The following is a 20001-nucleotide window of genomic DNA, read 5'->3' on the forward strand; positions in this document are numbered from 1 at the left end:
CTGCTGCAGTTAACTAGCCCAACCTATTCCTTTAATTCAGCCCATCCCTTCATTTCCCATAAGGGATACTTTTAGTTAATTTAGTATCTATAGAAATAATGCTAATGACTGGCTTACTGTCAATGAATACATGGGTAAATCTCTGTTCAGGGCTCTCAGCTCTGAAGGCTGTAAGACCCCTGACTTCGCACTTCACACCTCTATATTTCTGTGTATGTGTCATTAATTCCTCTAGTGCTGCTGGGTTAGAGTCTCCCCAGCTGAACTGGTCTTGGCAACAAACTAGCTGATTTTTTTTACAATAAAAATATATAATATTCCATTATTTCTCAGCTCTAAATTCCAGAAACAGTACGTAAACCAAAAATATATATATATATAGTAAAAGTAAAATTATTATAAATACGTTCTTTAATTTTCTTCATTTTTATTCCTTACAGAGTGATATGGTTAGCCTTTGTGTCTCCACTCAAATCTCTTCTTAAATTGTAATCCACAGGTGTTGGGGGAGAGACCTGGAGAAAAGTGATTGGATTATGGGGGTTATTTCCCCCATGGTGTTTTCATCATAGTGAGCAAATTCTCACAAGATATGATGGTTTTATAAATGGTAGTTTTTTCTGTGCTCACACACACTCTCTTTTTCCTGCTGCCATGTAAGTCATGCCTGCTTCCCCTTCTGCCATGATTGTAAGTTTCCTGAGGCCTCCCCAGCCATGTGGAACTGTGAATCAATTAAACCTCTTTCCTTTATAAATTACACAGTCTCAGGCATTTCTTTATGATGGTATGAGAATGGACTAATATACAGAGAAAACAAAATTTGTCTCTCTATCATAGAGACAATTAAAATTAAAATTCTTAGACACCCTGTGACTTTTTAGTATACTATTTTGAGACTTTGACTGTGTATGAAATGTAAATGAATTCTTGATAATAAGATTTTATGTATTATCAGGTGCTAATGGTTGATAATCACTTGTTGCATATGAATATATCAGACCACAAACTAGAATTTAGTATTATTTCATCAATAACACAACATTGATTTTCTTTAAGGTATTCCTCGTGTTTGTTAACTGTTTATTATTTTTAGGGTATTTCCCTTGGCTTTAATTGTCATATTATACAGGAAAACATTGCCTATTCCTTTTCCCCCGAAATAGGAAACCAAAGCTTAAAAAGGTAATGATTTACCTTACGTTATGCAATTTAAAATTATGTGAGCTATAATTTGAACCAAAAATATTCAAGTCAATCTTCTGAACCATTTCTAGAAAATTCCACATTTTAGTAATTCTGAAATATATTCATTTACCTCACAGAAAAACTCTGACATTATAAAGCAATGATATATCATCTCTGTTTTAAGCATGATTCAAACTAACTTATGTTAAAATATAGAAAGTCTCTCTCTCTCCATATATATATATAGATGTATATATATATACTTTTAAGTACAAAAGTTTTCTATTTTTAATTTGGAAATTATCTTTTCTTCTGATTTTAATTTTGCTAGTTGTTATTAATCAAATTAAAACACAGAAATTTAATTAAATATTTATGTGTCACTCAAGAAAAATAAAGCCTAATTTAAAAAGTTAATATTAGCACTCATATAAATTTATTTCAGCCACAACCTAGAGATTATATTTTAATATAATATGAGATTTAATATTTAATGTAATGTTTTATCTATACTTTTGACAAATATTTTATTTATTTTGGTTGACAACACCAATTTTTCAAGTTAATGTATTCCAGGTACCCATGTCGCAATCAGGAGACTATTAGATCTACATAGTTTTTCTAGCCAAAGATTGGTAACATAAGAAACATTAGGAATGGAAGTTATATTAGTTACCTACTCAATGCTGTTCCTAATAAAGGAATGTTCCCTTTAGGGTGTTGTTAAGTGTTCAATTTATTCATTAAATGATTCAGAGTTCAAAAATCTACAGCCATTCCCTGAAGAGCTCAGTCTGCTGCCTAAAAAATTCCACAGTAGTAAAAATTATCTCCAGGACTTGATCTGTTTTTAACAATTGAATTAATTAATTAATTTTATTTAATTTTCTACTTGAGTACCTTTTTGGCATTTTTTTCCTTTTTATTGGGTTTATTATAGCACCTTCATTTTAATGATTAAGTAATTTGCTGTCATTCCTAGTCATTTATATTATTTTTAGAAAATTTTCCCAAATTACGCTGCCAAAGTGAGTCATGCTGTATACATTTGTTTAATATTCCTTTAATTATTCAAAAGATTTAAAAAATCCTGCTTCTACAAAGTAATTAGAAATTGTTTTGAGAAAATTTTAATTGTATCCTTTTAATTTCACATCATTATTGCAATACATTTTGGAAGTTCAGTCTATACTTCTAACATGAGTCCTAACTGGCTTATTCCCTGCTGATTTATACTTCCATGGTACTCCTCTTTAACTGATCAATTCACGTACCTCTTCCATAAGGATTTACTGAATAAATACTGTTTTATAAATATTGTTTTATAATATGAGGACACAGTACTCAGGATGATGGGGGAGAATCACAAACAACTTAAATTCACGTGAGGGAGCATAAAATAAATCACTAAATGTATCAACAATTGTATTTTAGAAAGTGAGAATTCATATGATAACTTCTCTGTCCAATCTGCAAATTCTTTCTTTCCCTTGCTCTGTTTCTAGCACTTGTCTTTGGAAACAACCATGTAGGAGTGCTGGAAGTGTTTCTCTGTGGGTTCATCCACACAGCATTCAAATCCATTTTCCTTTCTGATCTCACCAGTTTCCTAGGGGTATTAGGTTTTTGCTGTCAAAATGGTATTATGTGTGACGTATTATGTGTGACGTATTATGTGTGACATATTATGTGTGACATGGGCATTATATGTGACGTTTTCATATTGACTATCATTATTTAGTCAAAACATATGCAGTATCTATGAGAAATCTGTGTTCTAATCTATCGTATCACAAAACAACAACAACAACCTCAAAAATAATTGTCAACATCCAATAAAAGGAAACCACTAAGGGAAAGCACAAGCAGTTCTATGTGATGACCACATCCGAGAGTCCACATAGAGCTGATTCTCTCCTGCTTCCATTTTAAGAACATGTGTTAAAATGTGTCATATCTTCATGTGTTTATAGCAACATTTTAAAATGTTGCTTTTCTAACCTCATATACAACAAAAATAACTTTATAAGATGAAGTGTTTGAAGACTGATTTTCTAGAAGTCTAGATTTCTCCAACGAATATTTGGGAATATCTATCACTTTCAACAACTGTGTTCTTACATAATAGCGCAAATGCTTCTCATAGAACAACAAGATTCCTCAAAGATTTCTTTTTCATTTCCACAATTTAGAAATAATAATCAGGTTTCCACAGCACCTCTTGACAATAAAGGCCTCATGATTTTCTAAAAAGAGCATAGTCTTATGGAATCATAGAATATTACAAACCAAAGGAATCTTATAAATCACCAATTGCAGCATTTCTGTTAGCATACATGATAATCTCCTCCAAGGGAATGAATGGAAAAGACAATACCTTAAACTCTTCATTCTATATATTTGTTACTTGCTAATGGTCTATTTGGAATAAAACATTCTAATGTATTTAAAACAAGTTTGAAATGTACTGATGTAAAGTGACCACTCATTTTATATTAGGGAATTAAATAGAACTTGTACATAATAAAAAAAAAAAAGCTTTTTTTTTTTTTTTTTTTAAATCAGAAACCAAAATTACAAAATGGAACCTTGTTACGTACATGTACTTTGTGTGATACTAAGTTTTAGGAATCTCTAGAGGGTACCCTCTATTCTAAATTTATTATTTAGGCAACAGTTTCTTGTCTAAAGACTTCTTATATGAAGGATTAAAATCCATTCAGATTTTTGCTGTTGTTGCTTAGCATGCAAGTAATCATCAGGAAATTAAAATTATCAACTGAACTAATGTAACTATGAGGAGGTGAAAGACACCTGAGAAGCAGACTTTGAATAAACAGTATATAAAATTTAACTCTACTTTTGGGTGAACTTGAGTGAACTTGGGATCAGATTAATTTCAATGCTTGGACAGTTCTAATGTAAGTCCCTCCCCTAAATAAATGGGGAGGGGCTGGGAGCAGTGATTCACACCTGCAATCCCAGCACTTTGGTAGGCTGAGATGGGTGGATTACTTGAGGCCAGGATTTCAAGATCAGCCTGGCCAACATGGCAAACCATGTTCTTTACTAAAAATACAAAAATTATCTGGGTGTGTTGGAACATGCCTGTAATCCTAGCCACTTAGGAGACTGAGGGAGGAGAATCTCTTAAACCTGGAAGACAGAGGTTGCAGTGAGCCAAGACTATGCCACTGCACTCCAGCCTAGGCAAAGAGTGAGAATCTGTCTCAAAAATAAAATTAAAATTAAAAAAATACAAATAAATGGAGAGAGACTCCATCACAGATATTCATTCTTTAAACGAGTCTTTATTGAGATGACCTCACTTTATAACAGTGATTACTCTTGAGGCACTGGGGATAAATCAAAATACAAAACCCAGAAATTTACTGCTATTATGAAGCATACATTCTAGTGCAGAGGTAGACAATTTACAAAGTAATTAAGATGGAGGTTGTTTTAAGTATATTATCTTGCTCTGGCACATATTTCAGAAACAACGAGAATGACAAAACCAAAATGAGAAAGAAGAAGTCTGAGTGACTGACAAAACAAAATTATATTTCCTTGGTCACATGTAGTTATGAACTAACTGCATGTACTAATATAAGGGAGCATTTCTTTAACTGGAAGAAAGGGCTCTCATGGCAGAAAAAAAAATTAATAATGAAGGCATATAATTGTTCTTATTGTTTCTACTTAAATGTAATCTATATCACCTTCTTTTAAACCCCACTGGACAAGTGAGGCCACTGAAACAAATGGAAGGGAGAGATGCATTCTCCAATCATGGGAGACTGTCAAGCACCTGGGAGTAAACAGGTATATATATATATATATCTTCACACCAGGAACACTGAAAGTTTGCAAACAGTACTTCAAACTAGTGGTAGCAAGTTTCCGGGTAAGAGCTTTACAGAAAAAAAAAAAAAAATGGAGACGGGACTGAGGCATACCAGGAGTTAGGGATTGTGGTATTAAAAATTAAGTAGATGAGTCAAAGGAGACCCAAGATAGCAGCTTTGGAGTGAAGTCTTGAGGGAGGTGAAGGAGTGGAGCAGAAGCACACTCTGCAGGGCGAGCCCATGTGGAGCCCAGTGTGGGTGAAGCTGACTGAGAAAGGGTGGGAAGAACAGGAAACAAAAAGAGGTTCAGAGAAAAACTGGCTGAGGCAGATCAAGTGGGATTTTGAAGATCAATTTGAGGGATTTGACTCTTACTCATAGTGAGATGAAAAGACATTGTGGGGTTTTGATCATAGAAGTGCCAGAGTGACTTAATTTTTTATAAGACCACTCTGGATGCTTTGTGAGTAAACTAAAATTTTCAAGAATCAAATAAGAGGACAGTTGGGAGGTTATTTTTTTACCAGCTAGTAGAGATGACAGTAAAATATTCCAGAAAGATATTAGTGAGAAGAGTCAAATGCTGGTTTTATTTGAAGGCAATGCATGCTGATTGATGATATATGTCACAGGCAGGAATTATTTTCTGCCTGTATTTACCAAGTGTGTTTATAGAAGTAGGATATTAAGGAAGGCATAGTGTCAAGCTTCCAAAAGAATGGACATGAAAGTGACTACATCAATAGGAAACTGTATATAAAAGTTGGAAGTTCAGAGGAAAGGTCTAGACTTTTAGGAAACTGAAATATATATATTATATTTTTAATATAAACATGCACATACAAATATATATAATTTGTATATATATTTTACTTTATTTTTTGTCCCTCCTTAATAATTTAAGGATGTGGCCATAGTGATCATATTTTTCAAAAAAGATCCAATAATAAATATCTTCTTCAAAGAAGATATGTAACTCAAGTTGAAATCTACCAAAAAAAAAAAAGTAACTTATTCATAGAGAGAACACTATGTATTAGTCTGTTCTCACACTGCTAATAAAGACATACCTTAGACTAGGCAATTTATAAAGGAAAGAGGGTTAATTAACTCAGAGTTCATGGCTGGGGAGGTCTCAGGAAATATACAGTCATGGCAGAAGGGAAGGCAAACACGTCCTTCTTCACAACATGGCAGGAGTGAGAAGTATGAAAACCGAGCAAAGGGGGAAGTCCATTATAAAACCATCACAGGAATCACATGAGGGAAATTGTCCCCATGATTCAGTTACCTCCCACTGGGTCCCACCCACAATGGGAATCATGGGAACTATAATTCAAAATGTGATTTGTGTGAGGACACAGTCAAACCATATCATTCTATCCCTGGTCCCTCTCAAATATCACGTCCTCACATTTCAAAACACAGTCATGCCTTTTCAACAGTCCTTTAAAGTCTCAACTCACTTCAGCATTAACTCAAAAGTCCAAGTCAAAGGTCTCATCTGAGACAAGGCAAGTGCCTTCTGCCTGTGAGCCTGCAAAATCAAAAGCAAGTTAGTTACTTCCAAGATACAGTGGGGGAACAGGCACTAGGCAAATACACCCACTGCAAATGGGAGAAATTGGCCAAAACAAAGAGACTACAGGGCCCATGCAAGTCTGAAATCCAGTAGGATATTCATTAAACGTTAAAGTTCCAAAATTATCTCCTTTGACTCCATGTCACACATCCAGGTCACACTGATGCAAGAGGTGGGGTCCCACAGCCTTGGGCAGCTCCCCCCCATGACTTTGCAGGGTATAGCCTCCTTTCTGGCTGCTTTCATGAACTGGCATTGAGTGCCTGTGGCTTTTCCAGATACATGGCGCAAGCTGTCAGTGGAGCTACCATTCTGGGGTCTGAAGGATGGTGACCCTCCTCTTACAGCTCCACTATAAAGTGCCCTTGCGAAGACTCTGTGTGGGGGTTCCAACCCCACATTTCCCTTCCACACTACCCCAGCAGAGGTTCTCCATGAGTGCTGCACCCCTGCAGCAAACTTCTGCTGGGACATCCAGGTATTTCCATACATCCTCTGCAACCTAGGCAGAGGTTCCTAAACCTCAGTTCTTGTCTTCTTTGCACCCACAGGGTCAACACCAAATGGAAGCTGCCAAGGTTTGGAGCTTACACCCTGTGACGCAATGGCCCAAGCCTGGATATTGACCCCTTTTACCATGGTTGGGGCTGAAGTAGCTGGGACACAGGGCACCATGTCCTGAGACTGCACAGAGTGGGGGTGCCCTGGGCCCATGTCATGAAAACATTTTTCCTTCTAGGCCTCCAGGCCTGTGATGGGAGGGGTTGCTGTGAAGGTCTCTGACATGCCCTGGAGACAATTTTCTTATTGTCTTGGTGGCTAACATTTGGCTACTCATTACTTATGCAAATTTCTGCAGTGGGCTTGAATTTTTCCTCAGAAAATGGGGTTCTCTCTTCTATCGCATCATCAGGCTACAAATTTTCCTAACTCTTATGCTCTACTTCCTCTTGAATGCTTTGCCACTTAGAAATTTCTTCCACCAGATACCTAGATCATCTCTGTCAAGTTCAAAGTTCCAGGAATCTCTAGGGCAGGGACAAAATACTGCCAGTCTCTTTGCATAGTGAGAGTGAACTACAGTTCCCAAGAAGTTCCTCGTCTCCACCTGAGACCACCTTAGCCTGGGCTTTATTATCCATACCACTATCAGCATTTTGGTCAAAGCCATTCGACAAGTCTCCAGGAAGTTCCAAATCTCCCTACATCTTCCTGTTTCCTGAGCCCTCCAAGTCTAGGAAGTTCTAAACTTTCCCACATATTCCTATCTTATTCTGAGCCCTCCAAACTATTCCAGCCTCTCATGTTATCCAGTTGTAATGTCACTTCCACATTTTTGAGTATCTTTATATCAGCACCCCACTCTCTGTGATACCAATATAGAATATTAGTCCATTCTCAAACTACTAATAAAGACATGCCTGAAACTGGGTAATTTATAAATGAAGGAGGTTTGGTTGACTCATAGTTCAGTATGGATGGGGAGGTCTCAGGAATCTTACGCTCATGGCAGAAGTGAAAGCAAGCACACCCTTCTTTACATGGTGGCAGGAGAGAGAAAAATGAGAACAAATTGAAGGGGAAAGCCCCTCATAAAATCATCAGATATCATGAGAACTCACTCTCTATAATGGGAATAGCATGGGGGAAACCACCCCCAAGAGTCAATTACACCCCACCAGGCTTCTCTCACAACACATGGGGATTATGAGAACTATAATTTAAAATGTAATTTGGAGGTCAGGTGCAGTAGCTCTTGCCTGTAATCCCAGCACTTTGGGAGACCAAGGCGGGTGGATCATGAGGTCACATGTTCGAGACCAGCCTGGTCAACATGGTGAAACACTGTCTCTACTAAGAATACAAAAATTAGCTGGGCATGGTGGCACATGCCTGTAATCCCAGCTACTCGGGAGGCTGATGCAGGAGAACTGCTTGAACCCAGGAGGCAGAGGTTATAGTGAGCCAAGATCGTACCACTGCATTCCAGCCTGAGTGACAGAGTAAGACTCCATCTCGAAAATAAATAAATAAATAAATAATGAAATAAAATGTAATTTGGGTGGGGACACAGCCAAACCATATCATTGCATCCCTAGGCCCACCAAAATCTCATGTCCTCACTTTTTAAAACACAATCATGCCTTTTCAACGTCCTTTAAAGTCTCAACTCATTTCGGCATTAACTCAAAAGTCCAAGTCCAAGGTCAGACATGCCAAGTCCCTTCCGCCTATGAGCCCACAAAATCAAAAGCAAGTTAGTTACTTCCTAGATACGATGGAGGAACAGGCATTGGGCAAATACACATACTATGGGAGAAATTTGCCAAAACAAGAGACTACAGGCCCCATTCACGTATAAAATTCAAAAAGGCAGTCATTAAAATTTAAAGTTCCAAAATGATCTCATTTGACTCCATGTCTCACATCCAGGTCACACTAATGCAAGAGGTGGGCTCCCATGGCCTTGGGCACTGGGAAATTTATAAAGGAAAGAGATTTAATTGACTAATAATAGTTCAGCATACCTGGGGAGGCCTCAGGAAATTTATAATCATGGTGAAAGCAGATGTGAACATGTCCTTCTTCACATGGCAGCAGTAGAGACAAGAATGAGAACTGAGAAAATGGGAATGCCCCTTATAAAGCCATCAGATCTCATGAGAACTTACTATCTCAAGAATAGCATGGGGGAACCACCCCCATGATTAATTATCTTCCACCGGTCCCTCCAATGACAAGTGGGGATTATGGGTACTACAATTCAAGATGACTTGGGTGAGGCCACAACCAAGCCATATCACACTAATATTCACTAACAACTGTGTTTGTTATCTTCTTGCTGGGAAAATGTCAATCCCATGTATTTCACTGATGATTATTAAGTGGAGCTGGAGATCTGATTTCTGGATGCAAAGACAAAGGCATGTGCAGTCTCCAAGTCTGGCCTCTAAAGTGCACATTGCACAGTCCTCTTTTCTCACCCCATTTGCCCTCTCTGATGCAGGAGAGCTAGTGGAAAAATCTGGGGATTAATGGACAAAGAAACCACAGGATGGAAAGAATCCTGTTTGTCATCTTTCATTGGACATCAATATAAGATAAACAGCAATCTTTGCTGTGTTAAGCTGCCAAGATTTTGTGGTAGAGGTGGTTGTTTCTTACATCCTCGGGTGGTACACACTCGGAATAAATAAGATTATATATGAAGAAGCAAGTGATAAGTATTGGTGGGAATGAGGAGGAAAGGGAATGTTTCCTCTGTTATGGAAATGTACACTGTTATGGAAATGTACCTTGTAATAGCCATTGTGGAAAACAGTATAAAAATTCCTCCAAAAATTAAAAAATAAAACTCCAACGATCCAGCAATCCTACTACTGGGTATATATTCAAAAGATAATAAATCAATATGTTGAAGAGAAAACATCTCTTTCATATTCATTGCAGCATTATTCAAAATTTCCGAGATATAAAAACAACGTGAGTATCTCTAGGCAGATAAATGGATAAAGAAAATGTGATGTGTATATATACACACACATATACACACACAAACACACACACACATGCTAGAATAATATTCAGACTCAAAAAACAAAACAATTCTGTCATTTACAAAATCATGGGTGAAACTGAAGAACATTATACTAAGTTAAATAAGCCAGAAACAGAAAGAAAAATACTGCATGATGCCACTTGTATGTGGAATCTAAAACAACAAAAAAAAGGTTTAAAACATAGAGACAGAGAATGAAACAATGGTTAACAGGGGCAGGGAGGGAAGGGAATTAGGAATGTGGAGATGTAAGTCACAAGGTAAAAGTTTCAGTGATGTGGGTTGGATAAGTCTGAAGATTAAATCTATAAATAAATACTACAGTTTAAAATATTGTATACCTGAGATTTGCTAAGAGAAGATTTTAGGTGCTCTTACCACACACATTCACTTTCACCCCCCTACATACACACACACAGTTACTATGTGAGCTAATGGATTTGTCTATTGCATGATTTAAAATTTCACTATGTATATGTGTATCAAAACTTCATGTTGTACACATTAAATGTATGTGATTCAAAAATAATAAAGGCGTGCCTACGTAGTGTTCATGGTGGTGCAAACTGGTGCTAACAATGTGGCAATATTGCTGAAAACCTTGCAAAAGTGCCTTTGCCCTTTGATCAGTTATCTATTTTTAGAAATTTTTGGTAAAGGATAAAATCAGATATGTATCTAAGGTTTTAGCTCCAAGTCATTCACCTCAGATAGTTATAAATCTTCTTATAGCACAAAAAATATAATGTCCAATAAAAAACTGGCTGACTAAAAAAAGAAAATAAAGCCTTTAAGATTACATCTTATTCTGAAATACGTTTTGAAAACATGTACAAATACTGCATAAATAATCACTGTAATGGTTTTGTTTATATTAATTTGCTTTGGTTAAACATATTAGTGCAGTTATTGTTTTTGCAGCTATGAATAATGAAATCCTTAGAAAAACTATATTTGAATTATAAAACAGAAAGAGCAAGGTAGACAAAAACCAATATAGCAGATTTTCCAGGAACAAATTTATACAAATATACAAAATAATCAATATAGAACCATGGCTCTATATTTTGTATAATATAACACTAATTATAACTATTAACAGTCATTTTATTTGTGATGTAGTTTTTAGTACTTTCTTTGCAATATGCAATTTTCTGTAAGAACAACCTTATGGATTCTTGTGTTATTTAACGTTGGAAGAGTGCTTTCACAGTCTGAATATGTGGGCCTCTCTCCCGTCATTTTCGGTAGTAAAGTGAAATCATTTTCAGTTTCCAGTGAATTCACTACTCTCTTAATTGCCCCCTGAGGAGCAAAGTGTCAGCAAGAATTTCTACCGAATCTTGCATAATGATTAAAAATGGAGAAACCAAGGCAGCTACAGAAAAGGTCACTGTATAATCTCCTCTTATTGAAACAAATGGATTTAATGGAAGTACTCCATCTTTTCGGTAGATATTGGTGACTTTTCTCAGTCTTGAAGAAAAGATCCCTTCCAATTTTATTACACTGAATTAAATGCTATCTTTATGAGTTTCTACTTTTCAATAGTAATGGGGTGAGAGTCTTTAACTTTCATTTTTTTCATCATGAAAATTAACTTAAATAAGGCTTAATTGTACTTTATCAAAGACTAGAAAAATATTCATTTCCACAGAAAAAGATATTTGTATTCTCTTTTAGTTTCAGAGCTTAGGAATAAAGCCTGCTCAGCCTCTGAAGATAGCTGCCCACATTCCACTGTTTTGAGTGTGATTGAATACACACTCTTTTCCTTTAATATTTAGAAAATGTTTTCTATTGTGGAAAATGTAATTAACATTAAATTGTAGACAGTCTATTATAGGAAAAGTTACCAAGTGTACCTTACTCAAAACTCATATTTATAGATGAGAATTAGATTGAGTAATTGTAGAGTCCCCTAAATAATAATGATCATAATAATGACATTGTCAACAGCCAATATACTTTCTGGATCCTAACAATCTTCTGGCCAATCTGATAAACACTTTTTGAATGTATTCAACTAATTTAATCCCCATATGTCTTTTACATATCAGTTTGTTACTCCCATTTTAGAGGGAGCAAACTGATTTTTATCAAGGTTAAATAATTTTTCTAGATCCCACAGTAGGCAAACTAAACTCTAAAATCATGGTTCAGATATTTGAGGAAATTCGTGAAATTTAGAGGCTGAAAAATATAGAACTTAAATTTTTTCATAATAAAAGCTACTCATTGTGAAAAAATATTTGCCTGTAAACATATATATTTGTGCTTTGGGCACTGTAAACTTTAAGCTAACTGTATAAAAAAAATTTCTGAGAGGCAAATAATGTCTACAGAAAAAAATGTTTGCAGTAATGGTGTCATTTTACAGTATTTTACAAACTAGCAGTCCTTTCATTTGAGGTTTAGTATGCTTAAATCTAAAAACCAAAATGGAATTCTGTAAAATAATTCTATATAAATTAGCTTACTTTAGTTCACTAAGATTTTACTGATTGCTTTGTTTTATAAGGAAAATAAACTCATATATGAAGTTCTGGCTCATAATTCCTCAAGAGATTTGCTTTAAAAAATTGTTCAAAAGACTGTGCTTAAAGTTTGGTTTACTTAGATATGGTGAAAATAATTTAAAATGAAAACACTTCATATGTAATAATAGTTATAAGAGTCCCAATGTTAAGAGAAGCAAATCTATTTAAAACTTGTATATATTTTTCATATGTTAAACAAGCTTAGAAAATGATACTATAAAATTAATTCATATGGCTTAACTTGGTTATAAACTTACCTTTTTAACAAAATTGAGTTTTATTCTCTTGCATTAAGACAATACATGATCTTTCAGATAATTGTGAGCAGTTAAAAATATGTAAGCCCCAAGTATGTATCTTAAATACATAATATATATTACAGATTATAAATATGTATATACATAATTTTGTAATGCTTATTTTAAATATTCTAAAGTTAGCATATGTTGATGTAACTAATTTCTAAATATATCAATAGTAATTTTCTAGTTTTTCAATGTCCCATAAATTATTTAGCCAGTCTCTCCTTGTTTGGATATTTAGAGAGCATCATTTGATGCTATTGGGGAAAAGTCTAAGACATTTTTCTACACTGAGCAAAATAAATTTTAGGAAAAGCTTAATGGTAAAGCAAATGTGTTGTTGAGATAGTATCTTATATCTAAGATTAGTCAAATGACTACAATTGTATCATCCCTTTTTACATCCATATGTTTAAAAGGGCCAAGAGGAAACTTCCTAATGTATGAAATTGTACTTGTAAATGTTATCTCTCTTTGGCCGCTTTCATTTCCCTGATTAACACTCTCTTACAGGTGGAACGGACTATCACTTACAAAAAAGCCTGAGGCTTGAAATCCATGGTTCTTTGAATGTCAGATTGAGTTTATTCCTCAAACGTATGATTTCTTATTTCGATGAGAATATATACTTACATTAGTCACACAAAATTCTTACTATGGTTTTTAATTGTCTCTTTGTTTTGACAGGCCAGAATAACAAATTCGGGTTGATTTGTACCAGTTATTCTACAGAATCTTATCTCTAAGAAACCTTCTCTACCTCCTAAATTTTAACTTTGTTCATCTCCTTAATATTTATAGAAAGCCATGCTTCCATTCTGCCACATTGTGTAAATAAACATAAAATATTTCTTGCTCAGGCACAGTGGCTCATGCCTGTAATTCCAGCACTTTGGGAGGCCTAGGTGGGCGAATCACAAGGTCAGGAGTTTGAGACCCGTCTGGCCAACATTGTGAAACCCCGTCTCTACTAAAAATACAAAAATTAGCTGAGCGCGATGGCGGGTGCCTGTAATTCCAGCTACTAGGGAAGCTCAGGCAGAAGAATTGCTTGAACCTGGGAGGCAGAGGTTGCAGTGAGCTGAGATTGTGCCACTGCACTCTAGCCCAGGCAACAGTGCGAGACTCTATTTAAAAAAAAAAAAAAAAAAAAAGCCCAATAAAATGTCTTACATAGTCAATAAATATGTGTATCAAAAATTGATATTTTAAAAACTATCATAAAATTTCTAATTTAAGTTAGTTATATTTTAAAATCATAGGATAAAAAACTCTCCACTAGGTTTATTTATTTAGTCAGTATAGTAGACATTTGCCTTTATGTGTTGTCTAGTGTATACAGTACTCATATTTCACAAAGGTATCAAGTTTCATTTGAGGGAAGTTGTTTCTTTCTGGTTCTGTGTTGTGTTTGGTAACTATTTATCCCATTTTTTATCCTTCCTCTATGGAATCACAAAAGTGCCGGATCCTTCCCCTCCTCAATTTCCAGGAAAATAAATGATAGATGGGAAGTGGTGGGGGAGAGGGGTCATAGTAATGCCCAGCACATGCTGTCTCCCAGGTCTGAATTTTGATTAAGTGGCTAAGGATAAGGTAAGACTCATCCCTGAGTCTTACCAGTGGCTGTGATGGCAACGTTCAATGCAGCTGTCAGATAATTGCTATTTGCAACATGAATCAATAATTTGAAAGAGATCATACATTCTTAGCTCTTGGTTGTAATTTATGACCTCTAGTTTATAGAAATAGTGCAGATAATTATACTGTTAATTCATCATAGTAATGTAATATTACTTAAGACTTACCTTAGGCTATTTTCCCTGACAACTATTTTGCATGCACTATCTCACTACCTATATTGCGCAGTGTTTGAAATAGTATTTAACTCTCTAAGGGCACGCACACTTGGGTTCATAGCTCTAAATCTAGAGTTCTAGCTCTCAACCCTTCACTGTCCTATCTATTGTCAACCTATTTAGTTTCTTATCTATTATTTTCAACTCATGCAACATCTCTTGAGGACTTCATTTCTATGAGACAGGGCACTATACACTGGATTTACACAGTTTAATTTGATATTATCCCTGCCTTAGTTGCAGTTTATTAAGAAGAGACCGACATTTCAGCAATGAAGTGAAATTGAATATGGTGCTCACCATGACAGATGTCAGGGATAGGGAGAGGATTAATTAAAGATAATGGTCGGTTCATGGATCAGGGTCAGAATAGGATTTACAGCAAAGTGGCCTGCTAACACTTTAAAGATTATGAGGTATTTTGTGGCAGCCAAAATACAGGAGAGATTTTAAGAAGAGGTAACACCTTGACTAAATTTTTGTAGCAAGGAAACAAAGTGCCATATGTTAGAAATGGAATTTAGATTGTCCTGAATAGAGAGAGGGGAAATACCTATGTGGGAAACAGCACGTGAAAGTTTGAAACGTGGGCAAAGGCCAGATCATGGAAGGTATCAAAGATCATGATAACAATTTACACTATTTTGCTGCATTTAATAATAATATGAAGATGTTTTTGAAAATAGATAATAAAAGGATCAATTAGAAATTTTGGAAGGTGTGTTTATATTTCAATTATATACTGAAAATATTATAAAATTTTGATTAATCTTTGCAATGGTAGCCAATATTCTATCTAGTGCATTATGACTTACAAATTCTAAGAGATTGAATGTAGATCCACTCCAAGGAACTAAGAGCTTTTAAATGATGTATACTATTGCTTTTCATTCAAAAAGCATGATATACTGTTGTGTCTTTCTGAGATGTAGAATTAGCTCTGGGTAAATCGTTTGTAGAGATTTGTCTTGACAATGTTTTCATCTTCTGCATTCTCTGAAGTGCCCTCTCCCTCATCGTACCTTGTTTTCCCAAAATTCCTTTTGTAGTTCAATGATACTTTTAAGCATTATCCACATATAGTTCTCTTGGGACATGGGTTACTCCCCAGTGGCAGCAATCACAATAAAAAAAAAAACAAACTTAGGTTAACAGTAGAGGCTATGTTTATTGGGGCTTTCTTTGTTTTTGTTTGTTTGTTTGTTCTGAGACAAAGTCTCACTCTGTCGCCCAGGCTGGAATGCAGTGATGCAATCTCAGCTCACTGCAACCTCCACCTCCCAGACTCAAGCAATTCTCATGCCTCAGCCTCTCTAGTAGCTTGGATTACAGGTGCCTGCCACTATGCCCGGCTAATTTTCTGCGTATTTAGTAGAGACAGGATTTCACCATCTTGGCCAGTCTGGTCTCGAACTCCTGACCTCAAACCATCTGCCCTCCTCGGTCTCACAAAGTGCTGAGATTACAGGCAGGAGCCACCATGCCTGACCAAATCTATGTTAATATAGTATCTCCATCTGAGTTTTATTATTTGGATAACCTAAAAAGTGGCCTTAATTGTCGAAATTTGAGTTGCAGCACGTGATTTGGTAAGTTGTGACCTTATTAATAAGAATTTTTCAGCAGCAATTAAGAGTGTAGACATATCCTGAATATTGTATTGAATCGTTTAAGGCTCCACAGTTTTCTGAGATTTTTTATGCATCATACTTCACTGTCCTTAAAAAATTTCTTCCAATTTCTCAGTATTAGTCATGGTATTTTCTTGATGTAAAAAGTGTCCGAAAAACAGAGATTGAAAGAATAAATAAAATTAAAAAGTGTCAGAAAAACAGGACATGAAAGAATAAATAAAACAAAACAGTACTTCAGAAACAGGCAAGCAGCATAACACTTCCCATTACTGGTCCTCTTGTTCTTCAAGATCTATTTATTAGCTCCCTCCCTCTGCATTTAGAGTAGAATGAGAACTAAATATCTTAAAAAATGGAAAATAAAATGAAAAACATGAAGTCCAAGATTAAAAAAAAGGTAACTGCAGTGTGAATTCATCTTTCCTCCTTGTGGTTTACTTCAATTGCCACTAAAATGAGTGCTTGTACTGCAAATAACCTCCTCATTCTGTATCCCTTATAGATATGGTCTGTACCTTTTGGGAGCATTGTGAAAATAATATTTATGTTGGGAAAGTAATCTGCTTTGACATTACAGAACCAAAGCATTTTTGATGAGCACCAAGGGTATGTCTTTCTATAGGAATTTTGTTACAATATGTATCGTTAGAAAATCACTAGGACATTTTCTCATAAGTTCAAGGTAAAACCATTTATTATATTTACCAGTTTACATATATCTAGTTATATGTATGATTCATAACTTGATTACAATAGGAGTAAAACATATCACTAAAGAACTAGATAACTTTTGTACAGCATAACCATATTTTGATATTATTAGGTCTTTTAAAGATTTGTTCCCTCTCGTTTTTTATATTCATTTATGCTGCTCAGATCAAACCAAGTAGGACATTTGCTGCTCATTTACTAAGGAGGAAGAAATTTTAACAACTTGCTAAGTGTAGAGTTCCATTAAGTGACCCTAGGACTCCTTAGAATTGAAGAGGCTCCCAAAAAAGAGTATAGCATCCCGCTTTGATAAGCAACCTAGAATTTTTAAAAAGAGACTTTTACTTATAAATTGTTGCAGGTTTTATTTAGTTTACAGTGTTGAAATACTATTTGTATTTTGAAGTGTTGTATACAGTCCTGTAACAGGTACATTTACTAAAAATCAGTCCTTCAAGATGTTATACAGTCTTAAGCCATAAACTAACTGCTGTGTTCCAAACTTGCTACCAAAAAATAAATAAGTAAAATAAGACGCAATTATCCTCCTTTACATTAGAGGTTTTAATTTCAGAAATATTTCATTCAGATTACTTAGTGGAGAAAAAAAAAATCCAATTTGTAACTCTACTAGGACAAAATGTGATTTTACTTTTCACACGTTTGCATGGTAGCGAGATCTCACCAACAATGCTGATAATGCCAGACAGTGCATATCCCAAAAGCTAGGACAGCTTAGTGCGTCAGAATCTCACATTTTCTTAAGGTAGTTTTTCCCAGAAAGTGATCATTATTGCCTCGTGTTCTGCTCAGGGACCATGAAGTCCTTCAAGAACATAGCTAGGTCTGATTGACTGTTATATCATTGACAATAATCATAAATGGTATGTAAAGGTGTGTTGAATAACACAGTATTTGCTTTTTTTTGACTTTTGTAATCCAGAAATACATGAATGCCTTAAAAGTAATTTTTCTAATGAATGCATAAACTCATCAGTATGATTATTTGTGTAAGTTACTAATTTACTTTTTAAAATATTTTATTTATCCATTGAAAATATATATTTTTAAACAATCGCTTATATAATTTACACATTATTTGATTGATAGAAACATACTCCTTAGGTAACCTTTTGTTCACACTCATTTATTGTCCAAAATATAATAAATATTTATAAGTAACATTTCTCTGATAGGAAATATTGATAAATATTTTTAAGACATTCTTTTATTCTGTAGGTCATTTAATTATATTTCACATAGAAAATGCCTTTAGTTCCAAGACACATACCTGACAAGTAAACAGTTTTAATCTGATCTTTTTTAGCTACATTTATTAGAATTCAGAATTGGAATAGTCTAAGATTTCCTATGTCTATTACGGCTATTCTCTACCCTGACTTCTCTCAGAGTTCAACTGGTCTTAGATTTAATTCAGCTTTTCATATTCCCATCATTTTACTGTCAAAGTAGGCTGACAGATTCATTGTATCTAGATATATGCAGACTTGGTGCAAGGCACAGACGGAAAGGATCTGGACTGATGCATTCAGCTATCAGGCACCTTCTATGCACTGCTGAACAACCCATTCCAAGCAGGGTTCAATGACATGATTCATTGAGAGTTTGGCCCACCCAGGAATGGGGGCAAAGCAAAAAATGACAATATTTTTAACAATATTTCAAGAAGACAATTGTTGAAATGAAATACTCAAATCAGTTTCTTTGAATTCATCCCAGTGGATTGGTGACAGGTAGAATGCTGCTCTAATGAATTAGGGGAAAGTGATGGTTGCTTGAACTAGATTGATGTGGTGGAGACACAGAGAAGAGAAACTGGAGAGCTATTGAGGAGAAAAATCAATAGGACTCGACCAATTGATTACGCAGGTTAAGCGAGAAAAGAGTCAATGATGACTTTTAGATTTTATATAAATTTTCATCCATAATTATCCATAAAATTGTCTGACAAAACAAAATGATATACTCAGTAGAACCTGAAATATAGCTCTTGTGCTCCAATAAAATTCTGTTCACTATAATGCAACTTACAATAATGTGAAATGTTGGAAACAGGAGTACTACTGGATTATCAAGGAGTCAGTCTTCTGAAAGAGTTCGAATGGTTTCCTAAAGAGTAAATAAGGCGTGAGTGATGTTGGGGCTATTCTGGTACAAGTGAGTCAGGTAATAAAGGCAGGGCCATTTGCTTTCATGTACTATCCACTCACATTCACATCGAGTGCTCATGGGAGTGTCTTCAACTCTGAGTGTACACGATGCTGTGTTTCAGTCTCAAAGTTCTGATATAGTGTTTTAGTCTCAAAATTCTGTCTCTGAACACTTTTGCAGTCTTTAAGAATATTGACAGCCTCCAAACCATTGGTTTTTTAAATATTATGTCTCTTTATATTTCCCGTATTTAAAATTAAAACTTTACACAAACACACATGCACAAACACATACACACACACACATTATTATGTATGTCAGTCAGAGCGGTGACATCTTCTCTCACCATGTAGCCCAAAGAAACTCCACTGTACCTGTGTGAGAGAAAGACAGTAGAAAAATTCACATGGCAAGCAGGTTAGTATGAAAGTAGCACAATCCTTTAAAAGGATGGCATGGATCATCAGGCATCCCCACACAACACTTTGAGAACTACTGCTGCAGTATTAATAAAATGAATGGTATTTATTGACCATCTACTGTGTATGACAGAATGTGCTAGAGCCTGGTCATATATCGTTATTCGATTTTCAATAGCTTAGAGAA

At 35.2% G+C, this 20001-nt stretch overlaps 1 long non-coding RNA gene across 1 annotated transcript in view; it reads right to left on the minus strand.

Moving 5' to 3' along the window:
• The window catches only part of LOC105536513, a 34044-nt gene extending 14562 nt beyond the window's left edge, over window positions 1-19482 (minus strand). Inside the window, exon 1 of the long non-coding RNA XR_001005603.1 lies at window positions 19276-19482. This is a non-coding gene — a long non-coding RNA (uncharacterized LOC105536513). The remainder of the gene's footprint in view (window positions 1-19275) is intronic.
• Between the last annotated feature and the right edge of the window lie 519 nt (window positions 19483-20001).

Source organism: Mandrillus leucophaeus, unplaced genomic scaffold, assembly GCF_000951045.1.
Source record: "Mandrillus leucophaeus isolate KB7577 unplaced genomic scaffold, Mleu.le_1.0 Scaffold16, whole genome shotgun sequence".
In the NCBI taxonomy this organism is placed as follows: domain Eukaryota; kingdom Metazoa; phylum Chordata; class Mammalia; order Primates; family Cercopithecidae; genus Mandrillus; species Mandrillus leucophaeus.